This window comes from Ovis aries, chromosome 2 (genome assembly GCF_016772045.2).
Source record: "Ovis aries strain OAR_USU_Benz2616 breed Rambouillet chromosome 2, ARS-UI_Ramb_v3.0, whole genome shotgun sequence".
In the NCBI taxonomy this organism is placed as follows: domain Eukaryota; kingdom Metazoa; phylum Chordata; class Mammalia; order Artiodactyla; family Bovidae; genus Ovis; species Ovis aries.
Window position 1 is genome coordinate 95,842,850 of NC_056055.1, and position 26,567 is coordinate 95,869,416.

Here is a 26,567-nt window from a genome sequence, read left to right on the forward strand (position 1 = left end):
CTCTGGTAAGAGTGTGGAGCATGTATTGACATGGCAGAGACTTAGGCCTGGACCAGTTTGGCTTTCCAATTCTCCAGGCAGGAAGGCCCGGATGAAGAGGGGAATTGGAAGTGTCTAGGCGGTGAAACTGTAGGGACTGGTGATTGGTTATTTTTTGGAGGTTGTGGGAAGAGAAGGTGGTGAGTAAACGTTGCTCCAGGCTTCTGGTTTGGGTGATGGTGCTGCCATTCACTGTGCTGGGAAACATGACAGAAGGAACCTGGTTGATGACAAGCTGGCAAGAAACAAACAATTATTTTGCACGGGTTGATTTTGAGTTTCCATGTTAATGGTGGATATTTAGCAAAACTGGGCTCTCTGGGTCTGAAACTCAGAAGAGAACTGGGCAAGGGACTGAGACATAGGAATCTTTGTGTATAGTAAGTAAGGTCCTGGACATGGACACATACTGAGATTTAAGTGAAGAGAAGAGGAGGAGGAGATAGCCTAGGGTTCCACGAAGAAGCAGTCAAGGAGCTGGCAGGAGAGGCAAACCCGGACAGATTCCTTTCCTGGAATTTCAAAGAATTGGCGTTGCTGTGGCTAAGAAGGAGAGAGTTTAAAGAAGGGAATGATATGATGGGGGCAGCAGGGTGACAGCATCTGGGCGTGGCCTGGGGGCACCAGACTGCAGGTGTGTTGTTTCACAGAGAGCCAGCTGCACTGACAGCGCAGCTGAGTCCGAGCTGGAAGGGATGTCGGAGGATCAGCTGGCATCACTCCCAGCCTTCAGGAAGGGGAACGTCTAAAGTTGCCTCCCTCAGTTCTGGAATTTTAAACTGATAACCCAATTCCCACCAGTCTAGTCAGACTGTTCCTTAATTCTCATCACATGCACAGAATGCTTCTTTAGATCAAGACTTGCCTGCTTTCCTCTACATCCCTCCCCCGTTGCCACCTTTTGTCACTCCAGGACTCTGATCACCCTTCTCCCTTGTTCCTTCCCAAAGGCCACAGGGACAGGTGTGGTGACATGAACCTGCCAGACGGGCAGAGTCCTGACCCTTTTTAACACAGCTGCTGATTAGAGGCAGTGCGTTCCCACTGCCTCGAGGTGCCATGTCTAGCATGGTAGGCATACACTTAACAGACAGAGGGAGAAAAAAACCTAAAGATGAGCCACGGGAGCCCATCGGGCAGCCAGCAGAGGGGCACGTGGGCGGCTGCTGTTTGTTCCCTGCTGGTCACAGCCCCCTGCCCAGGGCTTGACCAGTGAGGTGTGTGCAGCGGGCACACCCATCTCAGCAGATCTGTCAGCTTTCCCGCTTTTGTTAGAGGGTGATATCATGCTTCCTGGGGGGAGCACTAGAAGACAATGCCCGGCCACTTTCCTCCAGATACAATAGGCGGAGTCAGGAAGGCAGTATTGACATTGCTGGGGCCGGGGAGGCACTCGCTGCTCCGCGGCCGTCAGATGGTGAACCAGCTTAACCTTGGCACATGGAGCCTGGGTTGTGCAAGGCGTCTGGCTCCAGAGCCAAAGGGGACTCCACCCCAGGGACAGAAGTCCTTTAGACATCTGGGAATCTGAGATGGGCCTCGAATTCCCATCCCCTTGTCAAAAAACATCAGTAAAACAACAACAGTCCTAGGAATAACAAAAATGACTACCATAGGCTGAATGTCATCATGTGCCAAGTGTTTAATATGACTTTTAATATCTTACAATAATCTCAGACAATTGGTATTATTATTTGTTTGTTTAATATAGATGGTGAAACTGAGGCTCACAAAATATTAGTGACTTCACTAAGGTTAAAATATTGTGGACATTCATTATCTGGGACTGCCCAACATTCCTGTTTTTCAAAAGCCACCAAGCATTCCCTCCAGTGATGGGACTGCCAATCAGTGATCCATGTACTATCTGATCAGTAGTTGGTTCAGATGGAGGACGTATGACCCAATAGGGTCACATGGACTGTCCTCTGGGAATTTTTGAGCAAGATGTTCTCTTTCTTCAGTGAGGACACTGTTCACTTGGAGCCATCAGCTTCCGTGGGTGCTTCAAGGAAACTAGTCTTTGGTAGAACAGAATGAGGGCAGTAACAGAACACAGCCCAGACAGGCACTCTGGAACGATCTGAGCTCTAGATCAGAGGCCTATCCCAGCCCCTCCCAGTTATGTGAGCCAGCCGCCTTTCTTTTCTTGTGCTATTTTGAGTTGTTCTCTGTCTCTTGAAAATGAGTAGTCCTGAGTGACCACGTGATCTCAGTAGGATTGATGGAGGCAAGAGTTAAATTCAGAATGACCTGAACCCAAATTCTGGGCTTTTTAAAACACTTCACTGTACTGTCTTCCAACTAGTGTTTCATGGTCACCTCAAGCTGGTTCACAGAAAATGAGACTTGTAACAGTACTGATAACAGTGCTTATTCACGTGCTATGTGGTCAGTCATGTCCAACTCTTTGTGACCCCATGGACTGTAGTCTGCCAGGCTCCTCTGTCCACAGGGCTTCCTAGGCAAGAATACTGGAGTGAGTTGCCATTTCCTCCTCCAGGGGATCTTCCCGACCCATGGATCAAACCCATGTCTCTTGCGTCTCCTGCTTTGATGGGTGGGTTCTTTACCCCTAGCGCCACTTATTCAGTATCAGTATCAGTTCAGTCGCTCAGTCATGTCCGACTCTTTGTGACCCCATGGACTGCAGCACACCAGGCCTACCTATCTATCACCAACTCCTGGAGTTTACCCAAACTCATGTCCTTTGAGTTGGTGATACCATCCAATCATCTCATCCTCTGTCATCCCCTTCTCCTCCCACCTTCAATCTTTCTCAGCATCAGGGTCTTTTCAAACGAGTCAGCTCTTCACATCAGGTGGCCAAAGTTTTGGAGTTTCAGCTTTAGTATCAGTCCTTCCAATGAATATTCAGGACTGATTCCCTTTAGGATGAACTGGTTGGATCTCCTTGCAGTCCAAGAGACTCTCAAGAGTCTTCTCTAACCACCACAGTTCAAAAGCATCAATTCTTTGGCGCTCAGCTTTCTTCACAGTCCAACTCTCACATCCATATGTGACTATTGGAAAAACCATAGCCTTAACTAGATGGACCTTTGTTGGCAAAGTAATATCTCTGCTTTTTAATATGCTGTCTAGGTTGGTCATAACTTTTCTTCCAAGGAGTAAGCGTCTTTTAATTTCTGCAGTCACCATCTGCAGTGATTTTGGAGCCCAGAAGAATAAAGTCAGCCACTGTTTCTCCTTCTATTTGCCATGAAGTGATGGGACTGGATGCCGTGATCTTAGTTTTCTGAATGTTGAGCTTTAAGCCAACTTTTTCACTCTCTTCTTTCCCTTTCATCAAGAGGCTCTTTAGTTCTTCTTCACTTTCTGCCATAAGGGTGATGTCATCTGCATATCTGAGGTTATTGATATCTTTCCCTGCAATCTGCAATCTTGATTCCAGCTCGTGCTTCATCCAGTCCAGTGTTTCTCATGATGTTCTCTGCATGTAAGTTAAATAATCAGGGTGACAATATACAGCCTTCACGTACTCCTTTAGGTTCCTATTTGGAACCAGTCTGTTGTCCCATGTCCAGTTCTAGCTGTTGCTTCCTGACCTGCATACAGATTTCTCAAGAGGCAGGTCAAGTGGTCTGGTATTCCCATCTTTTTCAGAATTTTCCAGAGTTTATTGTGATAACTTCACATAGTTCAGGGGGAAGATTTTAAAATATACTACTTTAAGTGGACACTGTATGGTGTGGGTATATAACGAGCACTCAGTAAAAATCTGATGTTATTTTTCACTTATAAACAAAGCTAGAGGCACTTATGTCACTTAATGTCCATCTTTTCAAAGCGCATCTCTATCCAAGAGGGTAGGTAATTCATTCTATGCCAGATGGAGCTCCCCACCTTTCCTTGAGGTAGCCTCCTTTTGTCCTAAGCCTGGCCTTGTCTCAGAACAAGGGGAGAAATCCTTAGAGCTGTGTGTTCTTGGGCTCTGGCTAAAAATCTGGAGTGTCAGGTGGGGACTTCCTTCCCATGGCCCTACCAGCTGGCAAGATGGTGCTCCCCATTTTTTCTCCTGCCAGCCCCCAGTTTCCTCTTTTCTCAGGTCCTAACTGAAAAGTGGCTCTAGGATGCTTTGCTCTAGATTGTTCCCACCTCATTTATCCCAAATCTATGAATTCCTAGTTCTTGAAAATCTTATGTGGCATTGTCAGTTCCCAGTGCAGTGTGCCTCACTTCAGACTAGGCTCATTACTGGTAAATTATTTGGGAAGTGATCCTAGGGAGCAAGAATGAGGGGCTACGGGAGTGGAAGTATACAAGCATGTACTATCATGTTGGCCACTGCTTCAAAAGCCTGGTGAAGTGAAATGTTAGTTGCTCAGTCGAGTCTGACACTTTGCGACCCTGTGGGCTGTGTGTAGTCCACCAGGCTTCTCTGTCCATGGAATTCTTCAGGCAAGAATACTGGAGTGGGTAGCCATGCCCTCCTCCAGGGCATCTTCCTGACCACGGGATTGAACCTGGGTCTCCTGCATTGCAGGTGGATTCTTTACCGTCTGAGCCCCCAGAGAAGCCCCAAACGCCTGGTGCTCCACAACTTCTAAGGAGCCTCATGAAATGTAGCTCTGGGCCTTCATACTTTGCTTTCCTTCCCTTTGTCTAAGGCTCATGTAGATACATGAAGCTGATAAGTTACTGGGGTCCTGCGCTGTTGTGCCATAGAAAGTCCCAGGGGAGGAAGTGTGATATCCTCCCACAGGCTCTGAGTGAGCTACTTTGAGGTTCTGTCTGCTCAAAGCTGATGGAGGCCTGCTCAGAAGTGATTGCAGAAGCATTTGGAGCTAAAGTAGGAATGGGGAAGATTTGCATTGGTGTCCAAGAGGTGTTGGATACAGGCACCCTTACGTTTGTCCCGGACATAGAACTTAGAATATTAAATCACAATTTACAGTTTACTTGATGGTTTTCCCACTAGGTTATGGGCTGAATGACACATTAACATTCTCAGCACCAAATATAGTATTCTGGCTGGAAGAGAAATGCTTTAATAATTGTTTTGCATTGGATTCAGTGTTCTGACCTAGTGCTTCCCCAAGTGTCCTATATACACTATTGCTGGCCTGAAAGATGATTTTATGTGATGCAATTTAAAAAGGGCATTTTTAATTATGAAGTTAATATGTGTATATAGACATATGTATGTATAGTTGTGTAGTTGCTAAGTTGTGTGTGATGCTTTGTGACTCTATGGACTGTAGCTTCTTCTGTCCATGGAATTTCTTAGGCAAGAATACTGGAGTTGGTTGCCATTTCCTTCTCCAGGAGATCTTCCTGACCCAGGTTGAACCCAAGTCTCCTGCTTGGCAGGTAGATTCTTTACCACTGAGCCACCTGGGAAGTCCATATGTGTGTATATATAATAACAATCATGTAATTTCATGAGTATTTTGGCATTATATGAAGCTAAGAAAAAAAGATGAGTTAACTTAAAAAGAATGGTTAATAGAATAATTATCATACAAGTCTCATGTAGACTCAGCAAAAATCATGAAAATACTGTCTAAATTAATGCAGTTTGAGAGACACTGCTCTAAAAGAATGAGGGAACCAATACTTTTTTAGAACTCTATGTATGTGTTCAAATTAAAAGTGGAAAAGTAATTTGGGCACATAAATAATACTAATGGATTAAGCAGAACGGAGTCTCTTGGTGATCAACCTGTCTCAGAGGACTGACTTGGACTCTAATCTTGCTCCTCTCAGGAAACCTGGAAAGGGGACATTTATTAATAAATTACAGTTAAGACCTAGTTTACCCCTTGGGTACCCTGAGCATTCCTCAAAAAAGGCCCAACAGTCAGGATGCAAAGTAGTGGGCAGTGGCCAAAGTGGAGGAACAAGTAGGTCAGTTATATGCGTTCATTCAAGCTAACATTTAGTGAACCCTTTCTGTGTGTGGGGAATCTGCTGGGCATTCAGGTTACAAACGTGGTTAAGATAGGGATCTGACTTCAGGTGGCTTTTAGTCTGGCAGGTGAGAAGCTCTGCTCTGTTAGAGGCAGACAGTGCACATTGGGAGTATCGAGGCTGGAGGGGGTCATTCTGGAAGAAAACATGGGTCTCACCAAGAGGGTGATGTTTGAGAAGAATGAGCAGGATTGTGCCTTGTGGAAAATCCGGAGTGGAAGTGAGGAAGAAAGGTGTTCTAGGCCAAGGAAGAAGTGTGAAAAATGAGGGATAAAAAGTTTAACAAATGTTTGTGCCATGGTTCTATGTGGCTACCCTGTAGGGTACAAAGACCAAAGCTGGGGAGGTAGACTGGGGAGAAGGTAACTTGGCTTGAGGTTCGCTGAGTGGGCAGGGTCAGAGTCAGTTATGGGAGTTGTCAGGATATGGGATGAAGCCCTGTGAGGGGATGACATTGACAAAAAGAGAAAGAGTTTGTTTCGGGAACACCTATGTCAAGGGGTGGTGTGGGTGGAGGAAGAGGAAGCTGAAGGCGACAAGCCAAAGGAGGAGGGAGTTTCTCATCTAAATCAAAATGTACAAAGGCAGGAGCTAGGATTACGAGAGAGACTGGAGAACTTGGCAGTTGGGTATTGCTGCTAAGCATTTCTGGTGGATGGGCAGGACCTGGTTTGAAGAGTAAGAGGGAGGTGAGGAAATGGAGTAAGCAAGCATAGATTCCTCTCTGGGAGATGTCCCATGTCATGGCAGCTTCCTGTTTCTGTGTGCTTTTCTGTAAACTTGATTCTAGGGTGATCTAGTAGGAGAAGGGGTGAGGTCCCCTCTGCCATTGTTGGCTCAGGGTGCTAGGAGGATATGCCAATGTTTGAAGGAAACAGAGAAAACCTCTTCCATCACAGGTATTCTCCCCTTCCCATGGATGTTGTCCCAAACTGCCTGAATTAGATAATTATTTTAATTTCAAAAATGTTTGGTAATGGAGGTACACAGGGGAGCCACACACCACTACCTGGAATGAGGAACATTAGAACTGACAAAGACTCAAAAGATTATCTAATCCAGGGTTATTGAATTGTTTTTTCACACAATACTAATTCCAGGAGAATTGTTGAATTCCTCCCCACTTTTTTTTTTTTTTGAGTGTAATGTGGAGCTAATGTTTGATACCTTAAGTAATACTGGTTTGATTGAACCTGCTCATTTTACAGATACTGAGGCCCCTGGAGTTTAGCACTTTGCACAAGCTTACTCAGCTCATTAGAGGCCGTTTCTTCACTTTAGCAGAGAGTGTGGAAAGCAATATAAATTAGATCTATTGTTTGGTCAGACTGCCTGGGCTTGCATTCCAGTTTTACCATTGAATTGGTTAGCTATCGCTGTGTAACAAACTATTCCCAAAACCCAGTGACTAAACCAACATTTATCATTTCTCACATGTCTTTGTGTGATTTGTGGTTCACTTGATGTGTGCTGAGTACAGCTCTGAGGTTCTGCTTCAGATCGCTGCAGCTGCTGCAGCTCTGCCTCTTGCTGCAGGTGTGCCGGTTGTCTGGGTGACCTGCTCACACGCATCTCATCCTTCTTGGATCAGCCCGGGGGGTGTTGTTCTAATGGTGATGTTAGAAACACAAGAGCACTAAGTAGAAACAAATCAACAAGTGAGTCTTCTCAAGGCTTAGGCTGTGAACTAGCACACTGTCATTCCCTAAGTGAAGGTCTGGGAACTACCATCTGCCCCATGGTGTGGCCAAAGCAAGGGAATGATGCAAAAGGGAGCTGAAGTTTGGGGGTCAACAATTCGATCTACTACAGCTACTATTAGCCTTGCACTGTGGTGCAAGTTAGTTGTTTTCATCTGAAAAACAAGCATCATAATAGCACCTTTTGGGGCTTGGGGAGGGGGAAATAAATGAATTTGTTCATGTAAACCATTAAGAACAGCACTTAAACTTAGAAAACACTAAGTAAATACTAAGATTGCCACTGATTTTATCCACCTACCCATCACTAGCCATGCATAATGGAGGATATTTGGGGTCTTTGCCACCAGAGTGGCTATGGAAGGTTTGGGGTTGACTTGATAAACTGGCTCAGCATCGGCCATTTCCCACCAGCAGAAGGGCTCAAAGGAGTGACCTTCTGAAAATCCTCCAAACCGCTCATTTATAAAGTCCTCTCTTTGTCTTCTAAGTGATTATATGGCCTCTGGCAGCTTGGGCTGGCTTGGTGCTGCCCGGTTCTCCCAGCCTCCGCACCACACTCCCCTCCCTCGCAGTGTCTCTCTCACACCCAGAATCGGCAGAGATTTTCACACAAACCATCTGCCAGGAGGTGTGGAACTGGAGCCAGAAACACACAACAGCTGCAGAAGCTCAGCTGTATAGTAATTTCACAGCAGTCCTGGACACAGCCCTGACCCCTGACTGGCTCTAGAGTACACAAGCCGTCAGCAGAGTGTGATTCCAATGTGAGTAATACATGAATTCTGCCAGCTCCTTCTGGAATCAAACAATTTTTTTTTTTTTTTTTTGGCCATTTGGGGGAAAATTGTGCATTGCATCACTGTCTTCCCATTAAGTCTGGGGAGAGTCAGTGACTCAAGCCAACTTCTGCTAGAGGCTATCTTCCTCTCTTCAAGGCCACTTCCTGATGAAACTCATGGTTTAGGACCCCCCACCAAGCCCACCTTTCACCTTGCCAGGTGGTATTATATGCCACATGAATCTAGACTGTGCAGTAGTGGGATAGCTATGTGACCATAGGCAAGTCATTTCACCTTCCTGTAGAATGGGGATAATAGTATTACAACACCAAAGAGTTGTGAGGATTATATGATACACGTAGGTCAAATGCTTAGCCAAGTGCATGTTCATAAAAAATGCTCAATAAATATTAGCTATCATTATTTCTTCTGTCTCCCTATGCCACTAGCTATTACTCCTAGGAGCAGTCTGTCTCCAAGATATTGTGTAAATGTTACTCTGTTCTATTCCATCCCACTTTGTCCTATCTCTTTCCTTCCTAATCCATTCTAGTCTTTAGTATTATTTGAGCTCTTACTCTGTGCTTAACACTGGGCCAGCAAGTATAAAGATGAATGGAACAAAGTCTGTGTTGCTATGAAGGTTGCTGTTGGGATGTAAGTTGCAGATGGATGTACAGTAGGTTCTTCTTACTCATGGTAGCTGTATTCTGTAAACCACCAAAACTGAGTTAGATTTCTGCCAAGTCCAAACATTTTTGTGACCTGATCAATGCATGACCCAGTTTTGCATTTGTGTGTTTTGTTTTTGCCAACAAAAAGCGCAAAAATGTGAAAAAGTGGCACCAAATAAACCATCCAGAGGACCCTGGTTTTCTGTTTGAGAGCCCAGTAGAACAATGCCTTGTTTCACCTCGGTCGGGAACAGATGTGTCTGATGGCTCAGGGTTTTCCCTGCTCTGCATGTATGTTCAGGTGACTGGGAAGGCAACATGAGTATCAATTTTGAGGTTGTAAATAAATTATAGGCAAGTTCATAAAAACAGAATCAACTAATGATGCATGCTGCATACTTGGTCATATCCAACTCTTTACAACCCATGGACTGTAGCCCACCAGGCTCCTCTGTCCACGAGATTCTTCAGAATACTGGAGTGGGTTGCCATTTCCTTTTCCAGGGGATCTTTCCCGCCCAGGGATTGAAGCCATGTCTCTTGGATCTCCTGAATTGGCAGGCAGATTCTTTACACTGAGCCACCTGGGAAGCCCAACTAATAATGAGGATAGACTGTTCATACACGAATGCATAAATTACTCAAACTGCAGTAAAGTTTCCATAGACGTACAGGGGAAGCACAGGAGAGAGAGTAATGGATTCCATCTGGGGCAATCAGGGTCCTTTGGCTGGAATCAGACTTTTAAATGCAAGAGGGCATTTCTTTCTTCTTTTTTTTTTTTTTTTTTTGAGATGAGCAAATTTTATTTTTTGAATTGTTTTATTGGAGTATAATTGCTTTATAATGTTGTGGTAGTTTCTGCTGTACAACAAAGTGAATCAGCTACATGTATACATTTATCCCCTCCCTTTTGAGTCTCCCTCCCGCCACTGCCTACCCTCTATCCCAGTAGGTCATCATGGAGCACCAAGAGGGCATTTCTGACAGCAGGCAGTAGAGATGGAAGCATGTGGCTGGGTGCAGCCAAATCAGTCAGATTAGGGCTTGTGGGTAGCACTATTTCTGTGCACTTTGTAGCCCAGATGTGACTGGATGGCTTGCAGCAGGCCTCTTCTCACCCACATCCAACTAGAAGCAAGACTCAGCACTCTGAGATGCCAAACAAGGTAAAATGATCCAACTCTGTAGCATCAGCAAGTAACAGAGCGCTTTCACTGGGTCAAAGGAGAAGATGATCTGTGTTGTCTAGTGTGTAAAATAATAAATTCATGAGTCGACAGCTCCCCTTTCCTCTGGCTAAATTCCTCTCCAGCTCCAAGCCTCTTTGTTTCTCCTCCCTGCCTCCCACATCCTCTACTCTTCCAGGCAATTCCACTTTGCATACATCACTCTGCAATACAACAGCCAGCCTGGGGATCCAGCCCCTTCTCTGGAATCTTAGCAGAGATCCTGTATTATTCCTTAAGTCTGGCTTTCAGGGATTTTCTCTTCCCTCCATTCCTTACTCCATGGGGATTATTCAAGTATTTGTCCAGTAAAATATTTCCTCCATATTTTGGCATAAGGGATAAAGTACAAGGTCCCAGGTGAGTTACCACTTCCCATCACTGCCTCTACTGTTCATTCCTTCCTGACAGATAAGTCATGGTAGACATATGTTTTTTTCAGGTTGATATAAATCTTTTTTTCCCCCAGTTTTACTGCAATATTGACATTCAAAATTGTATAGAGGTTTCTGCAGTTTTTAAAGAGCCAAGTCCAGGCCCTAACCACAGTAGATATTCAATAAATGAATAGGTTTTTGCTAATCTGATTTGGGGGAAAGTTACATTTGTGTCATATTTTCTTCTACAAAACAGATATATAATTTTAACTACTATAATTTTCTTATATATTTCTCAGCAAGATTTTGTCATTTTCATCGCATTCAATTCTAAACATTTCTTCCTAACAATTCTCATCAAAAGATGTTGCTTTCTAGAATCTTTACAAGAGCAGCTATAACTGATTCACTTTGCTGTACAGCAGAAACTAGAACAACATCTTAAATTAACTATAGTTAAATAAAAATTGGAAAAAAAATGGAGTCAGCATATACTGGCCCACCCCGAGTTTGAGGACTATATAGAACTATTTGTGGAAATGCCTGTAAATGATACCTACAATAAATACAAAGTAGCATTAGGGGAAAAAATACTGTTTAAAAAATTAACAAAATAATTATGATTTTTTTTTTTTTGGCCATGCCCTATGGCCAGGGATTGAACTCATGCCCCTGTATTGGGAACATGGAGTCTTCACCACTGGACTGCCAGGGAAGTCCCAATAATTATGAAATTTATCATGAAGAATGAGCAGGAGCTATAGTTGAGAAAGTTCTAGGGGTAAAAAAGGAGAGTAATGTCTTTGAAATAGCTCTATTAGATCTTAAGGCAGAGCATCATAGTGTAATAACAGTGGGGTACAGTCCAAGAATATGAACACATAAATCAACAGACTGGATTGGCCAGAACAAAATCTGGATTTATATAAAATTTTAACATCTTATAAAGGACACAAATCAGTAGGAAAAGGAATAATAGTTCTGGGAAAATTAGTTTGGAAAAAAAGCCTTGTTTAAAAAAATCCCATCTGTTATTATATACCAAAGTAAATTCCAAATGGATTAAAGAGCAAATGGGTTAAAAAAAAGTCAAGCCATCAAAAGAAGATGGAAGTGAATATTTATTGACTTATTATGTGGAAAGGGCCTTTTTAAGTTTAAAAACAATGGGAGAAACCACAAAATCAATACCTTTAGGCACATGAATATGTAATCTGTTAGTCCAACAATAAGCATAATTACAAGGGAAAGAACAAAAGGAAAATGTTTGCAACAAGTATGGCATATAAGAGATTAAAGTATTTCCATAAAATAAGCTCATTGAAACTGATAAACAAAATCAAAACATCAGTAGAAAAAAGAGAGGCACAAATAATTCACACAAGGAGGAAATACAGATGGCTAATAAACATGTGAGAAAGTCCACTCTCTAAATTACAGTGAATGAAAATAAAGATACTAGTTTTCTATATCAAATTAGCAAAGACTGAAAAAAAAAAATGAGAATACAATTCCGTGGCTGGAGTTGGTTAAATATTCACTCTCACTCACTATAGCTTTTTAGTTAGAAATGTGACACTGTAAAGAAAAATGTTATGATAAGACTAAGTAAAAATTAAGGATATGAAATTGTATTTGGTTTTTACCAAAGGAATAATTATGTATATTGGTTTCTGCAGTTTCTCCTTATATATGTTCTGGGAAAAAAGAAATGATGTAAATCAAAATGTTAACAAGACTGACAATGTTCTTTTTTAACCATTTCTCCCTTCTCATTATGTTTAGACAGGCTTGATCTGGTGCTTGAAAAAGGATTTCATAATGAGGAGATATATTTTAAAGTAATTTATAATCTGAATGGACTAAAAGGATCACTAAATATATTATTTTTGTGGTTTTAGAGATACTCTTTGATTCTTATTATAATATTAAATTGTTACCACCTAACAGGATAAAGATAAATGTAAAAAGACCCATATTTATCAAGACTAATATCTATTCTGAGTGCATAAAATGTTCATAATCATAAAGATATTAATTAATGCCAAGTTATTACAGAAGAGGGATTCCAGAAACATTTTTATTGGAACATGCAGATGGCTTATTGAAATAAGGCCAAGAAAGACAATGAGAAATGTTTCTTTCACAATATTCAGTTGACTTTTAAAGTCTGAGAATGAAAAACTACTATACAGAATAGAGTTCTGTGTAGTTATTCCAAATTATGGCATTTGGTTTAGCTTCCTTCAAAATATATATTTTTCTGATCAGAAAAATAATTCATGTTCCTATGGAAAAATTTGGATACACAGGAAAACATTTAAAAAATCCAGCCACCAGAGTTAAATAGACATACTTCTTAATGATATAAGACATATATCATCTCTTGATCTCTCTGTGTATATATATGTATGTGTCTATGTGCATTTGTATATACACACAGAGAGAGACAGGTTTGATTGTTTGGTTTTAACATCTGTTAATTATCATCTTTAAACATAAACCCAGTTGTGCAAGCTCCCTTCTGTCATGGGAATTGGAAGAGAAAAATAAAGATCTCAACCACAGGGTCATTGAACATAAGGCAGAAGAGACCCCATGGAAAGTGAAGCCACCCAGCTCATCCAAGCCTTCTGACGCTGCCACATTACAATCAAGTAATGTGTGAAACAAATAGGTTCCTCTTATCCCTGGACCTCCTCTCCTCACTTGGACTTAACCCTGAGGGATGGAGTGAGGATTCAAGGAGGTGTGAGGGATGAGGGTTTAAGTATCAGAAAAGGGTTTAGAGTGTCATATACACACTCTTTGTTGGTTAGCTATTATTTGCTAATAAAGAAGAGTCATGGCTCGCTTTTGTCGTTGTTGTTTAGTCACTAAGTTGCATCTGACTTGTCTTGAGGGTCGCAAAATAATTGGAAATGTCCAAGAATGCCTGATGTCAGGGACACATTCAACAAGGTGTGACTTCCAGCTCTGTCTTTAGCTGCTTCACCACCATTGTCCTTATCAACCTTGGGAGCCACAGTCAACTGAGACTGAATGAGGTGAGGGCTGCAGCCCACCACTGCCCTCTACAATCTTGCACCGTGGCTTCTTCTGTTATGCTAGTGGCCATGTGACATGTCCAAACTCGAGAACCCATGTCCTCAGTTTATGGATGCTCTTTAGTATTTGTATGCAAACTCGTTACGTGAGTATGCCTAATTTTCTACAAATCTCCTACCAGGCTGTAAGCCAGTGGCTTTCACACCTGTGTTATAGGACTCTGGGTGTTCCAAGGAGGTGCTGTGTGGCTGCCAGAGATGGTGAGGATGTGGACTCTGCCTGTCAGTCCCTGGGCCCTACCCTGCTGCTGCTGCTAAGTCGCTTCAGTTGTGTCTGACTCTGTGCGACCCCATAGACAGCAGCCCCCCAACTTCACCCAGAGTAATTCTTTATTTCATGTATTATCTTCTATATGATATTACATTTGTTAAAATTCTGTCTTAGCTTAAACAAAACCACGTTAGAGAACCATTGACATAGTTGTAGGATTTGCTCTGGCAAAGACCCCGAGCTGGGAGTGATGGACGGGTATCCTGTATGAAGAATTATTGGCGAAGCAGGTAGTGGTTCAAAGTAGTTTTTGAAAGTGAATGAAGTATGAGCTGTGGAAAGTTGGTTTGTTTTTTCTACTTGCTGTAGACTGGAAACCAGAAACTCAGACCTGTATGTAGAGGTTGGTAAGGTGTTGACTAGAGGTTTGAGAGACTCTTCTAGGAGTGAAGGGGCTGTGTCTTAAGTCATGATCTTTATACCACTGATTTTTGTCAGTGTTATAGTGAAGTTTGTTTGCCAGAGTGCAGAGTTTTAGGTGGATGAAGTGTTACTGTATGGATATTAATATTATGTATACTTGAATTAGAGAGTTAGCATCATGTCATTTATTCTGAGATTTACTGCCTATAAACCTGACGTTGGACAGGTGCTTGGGGAAACTTGAATGTGTGGCTGATTTCCTTCTTAGTTGACCATTGGAATGTTGCTCCCTTTCAAGCGTTAAAAGTTTGCAATTTACTACACTGGCCTCAGCAATGAAATTTTAATTTCAAGTATGTACAATAGAGCAAACATTCTGGCTTCCTTTAAATACATGTCTACATTCTACAATCTAAGAACTAAATCAATTTAACATAATTTTCAATTCCTTTAGGAGCCAAAATGAAGAGAATCAAAAATTCTATTTGAAACCCAGGGCTTTGGTAGATTAGTCCCATTTTAAAATTCTGAATCCAGGGATTTTTGACTTCAGTTTGTAGAACACATGGTATATGTATCCTGTTTTCCAGGGATGACTTTAGACCATAAGTGTGTGTCATTCTTTGATGGAGTCAGATTTCGTCATTAAAGAAACCATAGATTGAAATTTTATGGCCCCTACTAGAAGTCAAGTCCATTTGAAGAGCTAACAAATTCAAGAGGATGGAAGCTTTAGCAATGCAGCCCAGAATGCCAGCACTTGGATGGAACCAGGTTCCAACTTTCCAGAAACAAATTAGGCTAACTGAGCTCATCTCTGGGCTTCCCGGGTGGCGTTAGTGGTAAAGAACCTGCCTGCCAATGCAGGAGATGTAAGAGACATGGGTTCTATCCCTGGGTCGGGAAGATCCCCTGGAGGAGGTCATGGCAACCCACTCGACTATTCTTGCCTGGAGAATTCCATGGACAGAGGAGCCTGGCAGGTATGGTCGCAAAGAGTCAGACACAACTGAAGTGACTTAGCGCACGCACACGCACACACACACGAGTTCATCTCTTGACCATGTTTGTGTTGCTTCTCTGAGGTATTATGACATGGAAAAAGGGACAAAAGGGACATGAAATAAATTTCAAAAAGGACCCTTGTCCTACTTCACCATTATTGTGCTGGCTAGTCTTCATTAGCTCACTCTCTGGACCTTATTTCCTCTGGACATAAGATGAAAATGATACTAAAAACGTTAGCTTTTTCCTGTGGTCAGCTCTGCAGGCAAGGTTGTCACCACAGGAAAGTATAGCTGTGACTACTTTGTAGCAGAGCAAACCCCATTTTTTTTCCATTAGTCTCACAACTTCAGAGAATCATAAATCATCACCGTTTATTGGCTGCTCTATTTCCCACACACATTATTCATGAAATTCACAAGAGATTTTTTATAGTGTGTACTTTTTTCCATCCTCAGTGAATGGCTCAGAGGTATCATCACCTCCGTTTTACAGATGACCAACCTGAGACACAGAAGGCCACGTGCTTTGATTGTTGTCCTGTATTTCATAAGTAGTACTTGGCAGATCTGGGCTTCACACCCAAGGTGGCCTGATCCTCTAGCCTCTGACCACGCATTGCATCACGCTGTTGCTCAGCCATGCTAAGCTTCCCAGCCTTCCACTGCACTGTGAGCTGTTCCTGAGATAGATAGAGCCCCCGCACAGGGCACCTGGAAGCATGGAAGACAGTTCTGACACCTAACTATGATGAAAGACACCACTGTAATCCAAGGCTTAATGTGTAGAGCCCAAGTCACTGGCTTTCCTTTCAAAAAATTCAATTTTTAAAATGTTTATCTTTTAATTTACTGTGTACAATGTAACCACCATCCAGAGGTAGCCAACATTAACATTTTCTAGATAAGACTGGATTTCATATCTCTCCCTGAGGAATCCAAATGCCCTCCCCCAGGTTTCCCCTGGAATTCCCAGTGCACTTACATTCCCATGGTTACCTCCTACACTGAGCTCTGGCTTTGATTTTGATTTAAAGCATAGCACACCCTGGCTCACTTCTGCACTTGTGGTCTCTGTCAAACTTGGTGTCAACCCTGGCATGTAGCTCAGCGATTTACTTCAATTAAAAATAAAAATGGCAACAATTTTCCTGCATAGAGACAGACACAATCACAGAGACATGCAGACAGATAATGCACTTGGGAGTAAACTGCACTTGACTCCTGGGTTGAGACAATGATGGGCTTTGTACTATGGCAATGCAAACCACCCTGCCACAAGTATTAGACAAGCCAGTCTAAGTCCTTTAGCTGCCTGCTCTTGTAAATTTTACCCACACCACAGATCAGCTGCTGGAATTTTCATTTTTCTGTTTTTAAGTTGATTAATATTCTTATTTAGTTTTATTTTTTCTTTCTCCCTGAATTTCTTAAGTCTTATTAGTCCTTTTTACAAATGTTTCCTGACTTCAGTTCTTGATTTTTTAAAGTACTCATTTAACAAGAAAAGCTTTTAAAACTATAAATTTGTCTTCCAAATTAATCGTTGGACTTGCTGTAGCAGTTTTGAAAGTTGGATTATTTTTATTTTCTACAAATCATATCTCTTTAGTTATGATTTTTTTGAGAATTAATAATTATTTAGAAGACTCTAAGATGGCTCATCAGGCAAAGAAGCTGCGTGCAATGCAGGAGACACAGGGTATGCGGGTTCAATTCTTGGTCCAAAAAGACCCCCTGGAGGAGGAAATGGCAACCCACTCTAGTATTCTTCTCTGGAAAATTCTACGGACAGAGGAGCCTGGTGGGCTGCAGTCCATGGGGCCTCAAAGAGGTGGACATGACTTAGTGACTAAGCAAAGAAGGAAGATTTTTAGGGAATTGGTTTCTCTCTTTTTTTGTTCAATGATATGCTGTTACACTTGATTTATTGTGTGTGGTGTGGGACTGTTTTGTTGTGATTGGGGATTCCTGCAAAGGCAGTTTCCCTCTGTTGAACTTAACTGAGCTGAGTGTGTCCGGGATAGCATGTGTTACAGCAGGGCTGATAGCTTACTGTGTTGCACTGCTTTGTTTTACTGTTAGGACAGTGGACTAACTGTGCTATTTGTTTACTAGCTGCTGCTCGAGCTTCCTAATTTCCCCTTGACCTGCTGCCTGGTTGTCTAGATCCCTCCTTCAAGACCTCTAGACCTCCTAACAATGCGGCAACTAAAGGGTTCGTGTCTGGCCCATCAGCGTCTCTCAGAACCTTTTCTGGTGCTTGAATCAGTGTCCGCTGGCCCAGGTTGCAAATATTTTGAATATCACCTCTGAGCCATGCCAAGGTTAAGTTAAGCAGGTTCAACTCAAACTGCTTGGTCTAACAGATCTACAAAAATATAAAACAGTACAGGTGATTTCGGGCTTCCCAGGTGGCCCCATGGGTAAAGAACCTGCCTGCAGTGTTGGAGATACGGGTTCAATTCCTGAGTCGGGAAGACCCCCCTGGTGGAGGGCACAGAAATCCACTCTAGCGTTCTTGCCCGGAGAGTCCCATGGACAGAGGCACCTGACAGGCTGCGTTCTATGGAGTCGCAGAGCCAGACACGACTCAGGGCAGCACGGCACCTGAAGGACACATCTGTAATTACATATATGTCTAATTATTACTAAATGGTATTTTGATTTTTAGTCAACTTTATCAGTCAAAATTTGAGAGAGGTGGGATACTATTATCTCCCCAGAACTATTGTGATTTCTTCACGTTCTTGCTTTTACCAGTTGTATTTTCTTTACTTGATTCTATATGATTTAGAGCACTATGATACATAACCACTATTCTTTCACTATGGAATTTACTTTCTATAAAGATACATGATAGATTTTGTCCCATCCCATGCCTTCTGTCTTGAACTCCACTTGTCCAAAACTAGTATTTGTAATCTTTGTTTTCTTCTCTTTCATCATTCTTTTTTTCATTTCTTGACAAGCTATTGCTGATATTTTTGTTTTCAAGATTTTAAGCATTATCTTTGAAGGTTTTATTTTTTTCTGTGAATATCTGTCATTCTGTAGGTGACTTTTTAATTTTTTTAAGTTTTTTTTTAATGTAAAAACCACTGCTTTTTATTAAAAATTTTTTTTAAATTTTATTTTTGGCTGTGCTGGGTCTGTTGTTCTCTAGATGCAGTGAGCTGGACTCCTCTCTAATTGTGGTACATGGGCTTCTCATTGCAGTAGGTTCTCTTGTTCCACAGCACGGGCTCTAGGCACACGGGCTTTGTCACCGTGCGTGGGCTCAGTACTTGCAGCTCGAGGACACTAGAGCACGGGCTTAGTAGCTGTGGCACTTGAGCTTGTTGCCCTGAGGCGTGTGGGATCTTCCCGGACCAGGCATTGAACCTGTGTCCGCTGCATTGCAAGGCCAATTCTTAACCACTGGACCACCAGAGAGGCCCCTCTGCAGGTAATTTTAGGCATTTATCTTTCAATCACAAATAATATATTTAATCTTAACTTCTGACATACTATTTTACTCTTTGATTTCTTTTCTAATGTAAACACTTTTTCCTGCTGTTTCCTTTTAGTCTTATTTTTTCCTGTCTTGCTTACTTGGCCTACATTTTGTTTGCATTTATCTTCTCCAGTCATTTTTGTTGTATACATCCTGTTTCTTATTTTGTTAGTGGTTACCCTTATGTTTTTCAAAAAACACTCTTTAACCTATGCCTCTCTGTTTATAATAATAAATAGTGAAACCATATTTTGAACTTTAGTGTATCAGCAAAGAACTTAACACATATTAACTTTCCCCCCTCCTTCCTGTTCCCTTCTAAGTCTTGACTACTTTAATATGGAATTGAAGATCCAAGTTACTTTTTACAGCATATATTTTTAATTTTAAGAGGAATTTTTGACATTAAAAATATTTTAGTATTGAAAATCCATTTTTTCAGTCCAATTCATTGGCCTTTGTGATTACTGGATGCTGCCAATAGGTAGACTGACTATCTTGGTTAGCTCTGTATTTGCAGTTCTTCACTTTTTTCCCCATGGCTTTAGGGGGAAGCTGAGCGAGGCTACCTCAAAGGTGCTAGTCAGATGTCATTTTAAAGCTGATATCTGACTTCATGGTTAAGATATACCTTTCGATTTCAGGATGTTGTTAATTAAATATCACCTCATGTTTGCTATATCTTAAATTCCTTTGTTTTCTTCAATTCAAGAAACAGGCATAGTAGGTTTGAATCTTCAGCTGCCACAGTCTGTAAATTTGAGCTTTACTTTTTGAATTGTGCAGCATAATAAAAGACAAATTCCTAGTACCACTGAGATTTGAGCTGAATCTTGGAAGAGACTGGACCTGAACAGATAAACGTTTGTGGGGAAGGGCATCCTCAGTGGAAAAAAAATGATGTCATCAATGGCCAGGAAAGGAAAGCCTGTGGAGCGTTTAGGGCTAAAGAGACAAAGGCACTAAGATTGTGCAGGAGTTCAAGTGAGTGACAATGAAGGCGTGAAAAGGAGTTGAATGTGAGAGATAAGACAGAACTAGGACGGGCAGAGTATGGTGATTGGATACAAACAGTGAGGGGGAGATAGTTGTTGACAATCACTCAGAGTTTTCAAGCATCTGTGATTAGAAAGGTAGAGGTTTAAGAGATAAGGAGAGAGAGAAGGTGAAAAGAGGAGAAGATGCTGAGTTCATTCTAGATGTATCACAGTTGAGACGCCTACATAGATGAGCAGGAGGCCTTATTATAATACGGGGAAGAGGTTTAGTAGTGGGGAAGAGGTTGGAACTAGAGATCTAGGTTTGGAACAGATGATAACCGAAGCCCTAGGAGTTGGTGAGATCCCTGTGAAAACGGAAATGGAGTCTTCCGTAGCATGGGTCAGGCTATAATCTCTGGCTGAGGCCATGGCCACTTGCTGAGTTTTGGCAAAGAGGATGAATGGGAAATTAGATTCAACAGAACACTGCTATTTAAGATGTGTAGACTTAGATTTTTCTACTAAGGTAGTAAGGCAAGTGGATATGCAGCCAAAGAGTACACATGAGGGACCTACCGTGCTAACCTAGGGAAAAGGAAGGGAAAGGAAGTCGTGAGTTCTAACACTGTCCCGGATGTTTTACATTTAAGATCTCATTTAGTCATCACTGTTGTTTTGTCTAAGTGAGTTTCCTCATCTGTGATATGAGATATAAATGACTAAGTCATCGTCATTGTGAAAATGAAGTAACACAATGGATTTAAAGTATCTGAAAGGTGGTAAGTAGTTAATAAACTATAGTTCTTATGTTACAACTAATCATTTTAGGAATTGTCTGTACATAATTGACTCACTGCAGTTGAGAAACAGCTAGCAAATACTTGATAGCAGTGAACTGGAAACTGTGCCCCCTCAAGAAATAGCAGTGCTAGGGAGGTGCCCAAGTGTCTGCTTCAAGAGTCAAGATGTAGGTACCAAGCTGGAATCCTGTCTCCCACCAAGACACACGAAGCGTTGTTCACCCGATTTAGTTCTCAGACATCGGCACAAAATTTCATTTACATAAAGGGAATGACTGAAACGTGAGTGGTGCTTGAAACCAGTGTAGGCCTGAAGGCACAGGGGAAGGCCTGGCTCTTGGACCTAGATTGACCAGTGTCCAAAGAAGACTCCCCACCGAGCTGCAGTCTGTAGGTGGCTCAGTGGGGAGGGGCCGTCCTCCCCTTCTACCCTCCTGTCTTCTTCTGGGGCTCCTAGTGGCTGAACCCAATAGGACATGGGTGGCCCCCATGACCCCAGAGCTGAGCGGAGGGAGTTGGAGAGCAGCTGGTGAAGGGCACAAAAACCAAAGCCTGGCCTGGCCTGGCCTTAGAAATTGAGACCCTGTGATACTTTACATTCTATGTTAAATTTGACATGGAAATGGATCCAGCCCATATCCAGGGTATCCAACTCAAACACGTGATGAATTTGCCTCTTGGCTTTCATGTTTTTGAACTGCTTTCCCTCAAGTAACAGGCTCTGTCTCCTTGCTGCCAGAAAAGTCTAAGTAGATCTTAGATTGTCTTCTTGGGAAGAAAAAGGAGGAGCTGTTTTCCTGAGTGATAAACTCCCAGGCAGCTGCTGTATGTAGGATCAGGGCCCGTCACATCACCACACCTACTCGGTACCTTACCTGTGCAGTCCCTGGGACACAGTCCCTGCCCTGGGCCATCTGGAAGGTTCACCAGGGTGTGTGAGAGCCTAGGTCAAGCCTTGGAGCCTAAGCAAGTGTTTTGCAGGTGACGTGGGAAAAAAAGAATCATCAAAGGAAGGCTCATGCAAAGAGTCCAAGGGTGATTCCTTGGGAAGAGCTCCCAACAGGTTTGGAAAGATGTCAGTGTTGCTGGCATAAATGTAGGGCCTGGCAGAGGCCCAAGGAGATGACACTGACTGTGATACTCAGGGTTGTCAGGAAGCCCCTCTTAACAAAGGCACATAGATTAGTACCTCTTGAGATGTTCAGGCTTGCAGTCTAAGAAGGGAAAAACAGACATACATTTTATATTTGGAATTCTGCCTGACAAATGCATCTATAGTTTGGAAGTATGCAGGATTTTTTTTTTTTTTAATGGAGAAGAGGGAATATGACCACACAAGCTGATTCCCAAATAGGAGACTTCCAATCTCAGGAATAACTCAGGTAATGTCCAAAGGACAGTAAATTCGAGAACTGTAATAAAGGAATTTCTAAACTAAATGAAATGAGGCCAAAGGGCCCCAGAGCCCTCTTAAACTACTGAGTTAAGGTTGTGACCCCATCAGTGAGCCCATGGGGGCTGATACTTCAGAATGCAGAGCTACTGTCCTGCTCTAAAGTGAAACAAAATATAGAAACTGTACTTTTAATGGACTGTACATTCACTTTCACATGCTCACTTTTAAAGATGAAGGGGAAAATGTCAGGGAGGGTTTTCTGGTCCAGGGACACAATAGGGAGGCTTTTGGGTAGGTCAGTAGTCTTCCTGAGGGTCAGCTGGCAGACGCCCATGGAGCAACAGTTTGCGTCCATCCCTGAGTAGCACCTGATCTCTCCAGGGCTCCTTCCACACCAGCAAGCTGATTGTGGAACTGCTTTTCCAGAGTCATTTGCATGGACTGAGATTTCGTTTCCTCTTAAGGTAATTCCTGTAAGAAAGGAGACAAGAATCAAAGGATTTTGGAAGGAAACACAGGGAATCTTCCTTAGCTCATGATCGGCCTGTTTCCTGCTCATGTGGGTTTGAAGTGTGCAGGAGGGTGTTCACACAGCAGGACACAAAGCCACTAGCGGTTCTTCCTTCTGTGGGTACCTTAGCTCCAAGATGACTTAAAAAAAAAAAAAAAATCCCTTCCCCCGAGGCTAACACAGACTATTATAGTTTCATACAGATTCACTTGAACACACTGGCTTCGTGCTATGCTAATACTAATAATCCTGTACACAAAAGTCAATGATTTAGATGTTATTTTCGCATTTTACAGATGATGGAAATGAGACAGAACTTCAAGACCAAAAGTCTTAACAACTCCACTATCTTGTTGATGGTGCCCTGCAATTAGCAATTCACAAAATTGTCACCTGGGTTTATTTATTTATTTTTTCACCTGGGTTTAAGATGTACCACTTTGACTATATGTAAAATAAATAGCTAATAAGAACCTACAGTATAACACAGAGAACTTGACTCAATATTCTTTAATGACTTAAATGGGAAAAGAATCCAAAGTTGATATACATATATGTATAACATGTTTGTATACAGAAGCGTCTAGATAACTCAGTTGGTAAAGAATTTGCCTGCAATGCAGGAGACCCAGGTTCAATTCCTGGGTCAGAAAGATCCCCTGGAGAAGGAAATGGCAACCCACTAAAGTATTCTTGCCTGGGGGATCCTGTGGACAGAGGAGCCTGGCAGGCTACAGCCATGGGGTCACAGGAGTTGGACACGACTTAGTTGACTAAACCACCACCATACATGTATATATCATTATATATGTATAAATATATGTGTTTATACATGTATATGTATATATAATCATATATAAATATATGTATATGCTTCACTCTTCTATACATTTGAAGCCAACACAACACTGTAAATAAATTATACTCTAATAAAAACTAATTTTTAAAAACTCAGTAAACAAAGATCTTTTCAAGAAAATTTATAGCAAAACTTAATCAAAGGAGCATTCTTGGCCTTAAAATTCCAAAAAGAAAAAAAAAGATGTACTACTTTTAATTACTATCGAATTCTTCAAATTCAACTGAAATATATTAAAAATACACACACATTCTGTCAAACACAGTGCTTGGTGCTAGGAACTGGAGAGAGACAAAACAGAGTTCTTTTCTTCTGTGAGCTCACTGTCTAAGGAAGGAGACAGTGTGTCAGGAATTAAGGAGAACACTGCCATTGGATTGGTTAGTTATATGTGTTTCTGTTCTAAATAAAAATCTTTAAAATGACAAAAGAAATGCAATGCTAAATATGTAAAACAATAAGTGGACATCTGCTTTCCTCCTCACCCCACCCCTGATCCCTAAGCCTGGCAATTTCATCAGTCAGAAGTACCACTGTTACCAGCTTGGTGTATGATTTCTAGGATTTTCTCAATATTTGTGCAAAAATGTTCTGCATCTTGTTTTCTTCACTTAATAAATCAAGGATATAATTCCATGCAAACTTATAGTCTTCAATCAAATGAATGAATCATCATTTATTTACCCATGTTCTTGTGTATAATCTGTGTTTCCAGTTGGGACTGCAGGAAATATCGCCTATCTACATACTTGTTCTGGTAATTAAGAAGGTTTATCATAATTTTAAAATTAATATTAAAAATTAAAAAGTTAATTTTGATGTGTGTACAGCTTTATGGGTATTTTTTTTTAATATTTATTTGTTTGGCTGCCCCAGGTCTTAGTTGTGGCACTCACGATCTTTTTAGTTGTGGTAGGTAAACTCTTCCCTTGTAGCTCAGAAGGTAAAGAATCTGCCTGCAATTCAGGAAACCTGGGTTTGATCCCTAGGTTGAGAAGATCCCCTGGAAGAGGGCATGGCAACCCACTCCAGCATTCTTGCCTGGAGAATCCCCCTGGACAGAGGAGCCTGGTGGGCTACATCCAGTCCATGGGGTTGCAAAGAGTTGGACACGACTTAGCGTCTAAGCACATGCACACTCTTAGCTGTGGCATGTGAAATCCAGTTCTCTGACCAGGATTTGAACCAGGGCCCCCTGCACTGGGAGCGCAACATCTTAGCCACTGGACTACCAGGAAAACTCCAGCTTTGTGAATTTTAATGCATATATAGGTTCCTCCAACTGCCGGCACATTAGAATACAGAGAGAGCAATTCCATCACCCCCTGAAAGAGTTTCTGTGCCACCTCTTTGTGGTCATAACTATCCCACTCCTAATCCCTGGCAATCACTCATCTGCTCTGTATCTTTATAAGCTCACCTGTCCCAGAAGGTTATGTAAATGCATCCATACAGTGTGTGACCTTCTTATGTTGGTCTCTATTGCTCAGCATAATGCCACGTTGTTGCAAATATTAATAGTTTATCCCTTTTTATTACTGAGTTTTATTTTCATTGTTTGGATGTACCACAGCTGTTCATGCTTTTGTCTGTTGGAGGACATTTGGGTTTCTCAGTTTGGGGTGATTATGAATAAATGGAGCTGCTAGGACTTCCCTTGTGGCTCAGCTGGTAAAGAATCCACCTGCAATGTGGGAGACCTGGGTATGATCCCTGGGTTGGGAAGATCCCCTGCAGAAGGGAAAGGCTACCCACTCCAGTAGTCTGGCCTGGAGAATTCCATGGGGTCACAAAGTGTCAGACACAACTGAGTGGCTTTCACTTCACTTCACTTCATAAACATTCACTGTATGAACATCAGTTTTCTGTAGGGTAAATATGTAGTAGTGGGATTGCTGGGTGATGTAGTAAATGTATACTTAACTTTATGAAAAATGATCAAGCCATTTTCCACAGTGACTGAACCATCCATTTTCCATACCACAAGCAGTGATTGTTACAGTTGCTACGCATTCTAGCTAGCACTTGGTACTATCAGGATTTGTTTGTTTGTTTGGGGTTTCTTTCTTTCTTTCTTTTTTTAGCCTTTCTAGTAGGTGCGTAGTGGTACCTCACATTGTTTTGTTTAGCATTCCCCTAGTAGACAGTGATACTGACTATCTTTCTGGGTACTTATTTGCCATCCACATATCTTCTGTGGTGAAGTGTCTCAGATCTTTTGCCCATTAAAAATATTGAATTGTTTTGATAGCAGTTGTTTTGCTCTTAAGTTTTGAGCATTTTAAAATATATTTTGGGTGTAAGTTGTTTGTCATATATGTGATTTGCAGATATTTTCTCCCAGTCTGTAGTTTGTATTTTGATATTTATAGTATCTTTCACAGATCAAAGTTTGAAATGTTGATTAAGTCAGATTTATCCATTTTTTTCTTCATAGTTCACACTTTTGGTGTCCTAGCTAACAGCTCACCTCCTAGCCCCAACATCATGAAGCTTTTTCTTTCATATCCCCAAAGTTTTATATCTTTCCACTTTCATTTAATTTTTATATAATGTAGGAGGTTTTAGTTTAGGGCTTTCCTGCATATGGATGTCCAGTTGTTCCAACACTATCATTGAAAAAAACAACCTTCTTCACTGAATTGTTAGGAGATAGATTTTTGATATCAAGTGGTGTAATATGACTATAATTTAAATGTTAAAAGAGTGAGTTTTAAAATCAGTCTGCCTAAATTTGAATCTCCGCTCTACCATCGATTACCTGTGTGACAATGATATATATTTAACTTCTTTTTGTCTTAGTCTCCTTTTCTGTAAAATAAAGATAATCATAGTACATATTCTATAAGATTCTATGAGGATTAAGTTATTACATATTGTTGGTGTTGTTTGGTCACTGAGTCATGTGCTACTCTTTGTGACCCCATGGACTTTAGCCCGCCAGGGTCTTCTGTCTTGCCAGGCAAGAGTACTGGAGTTGCCATTTCCTTTTCCAGTATTACACATTACACGCATGGAATAAGTGACATATAATAAGTGATGAATTAG

General features: G+C 41.7%; 1 protein-coding gene across 4 annotated transcripts in view; it reads left to right on the top strand.

Moving 5' to 3' along the window:
* TEK (TEK receptor tyrosine kinase) overlaps positions 1 to 26,567 on the top strand; it is a 99,054-nt gene that overhangs the window by 6,308 nt on the left and 66,179 nt on the right. The gene's annotated exons all lie outside the window — the stretch shown is intronic.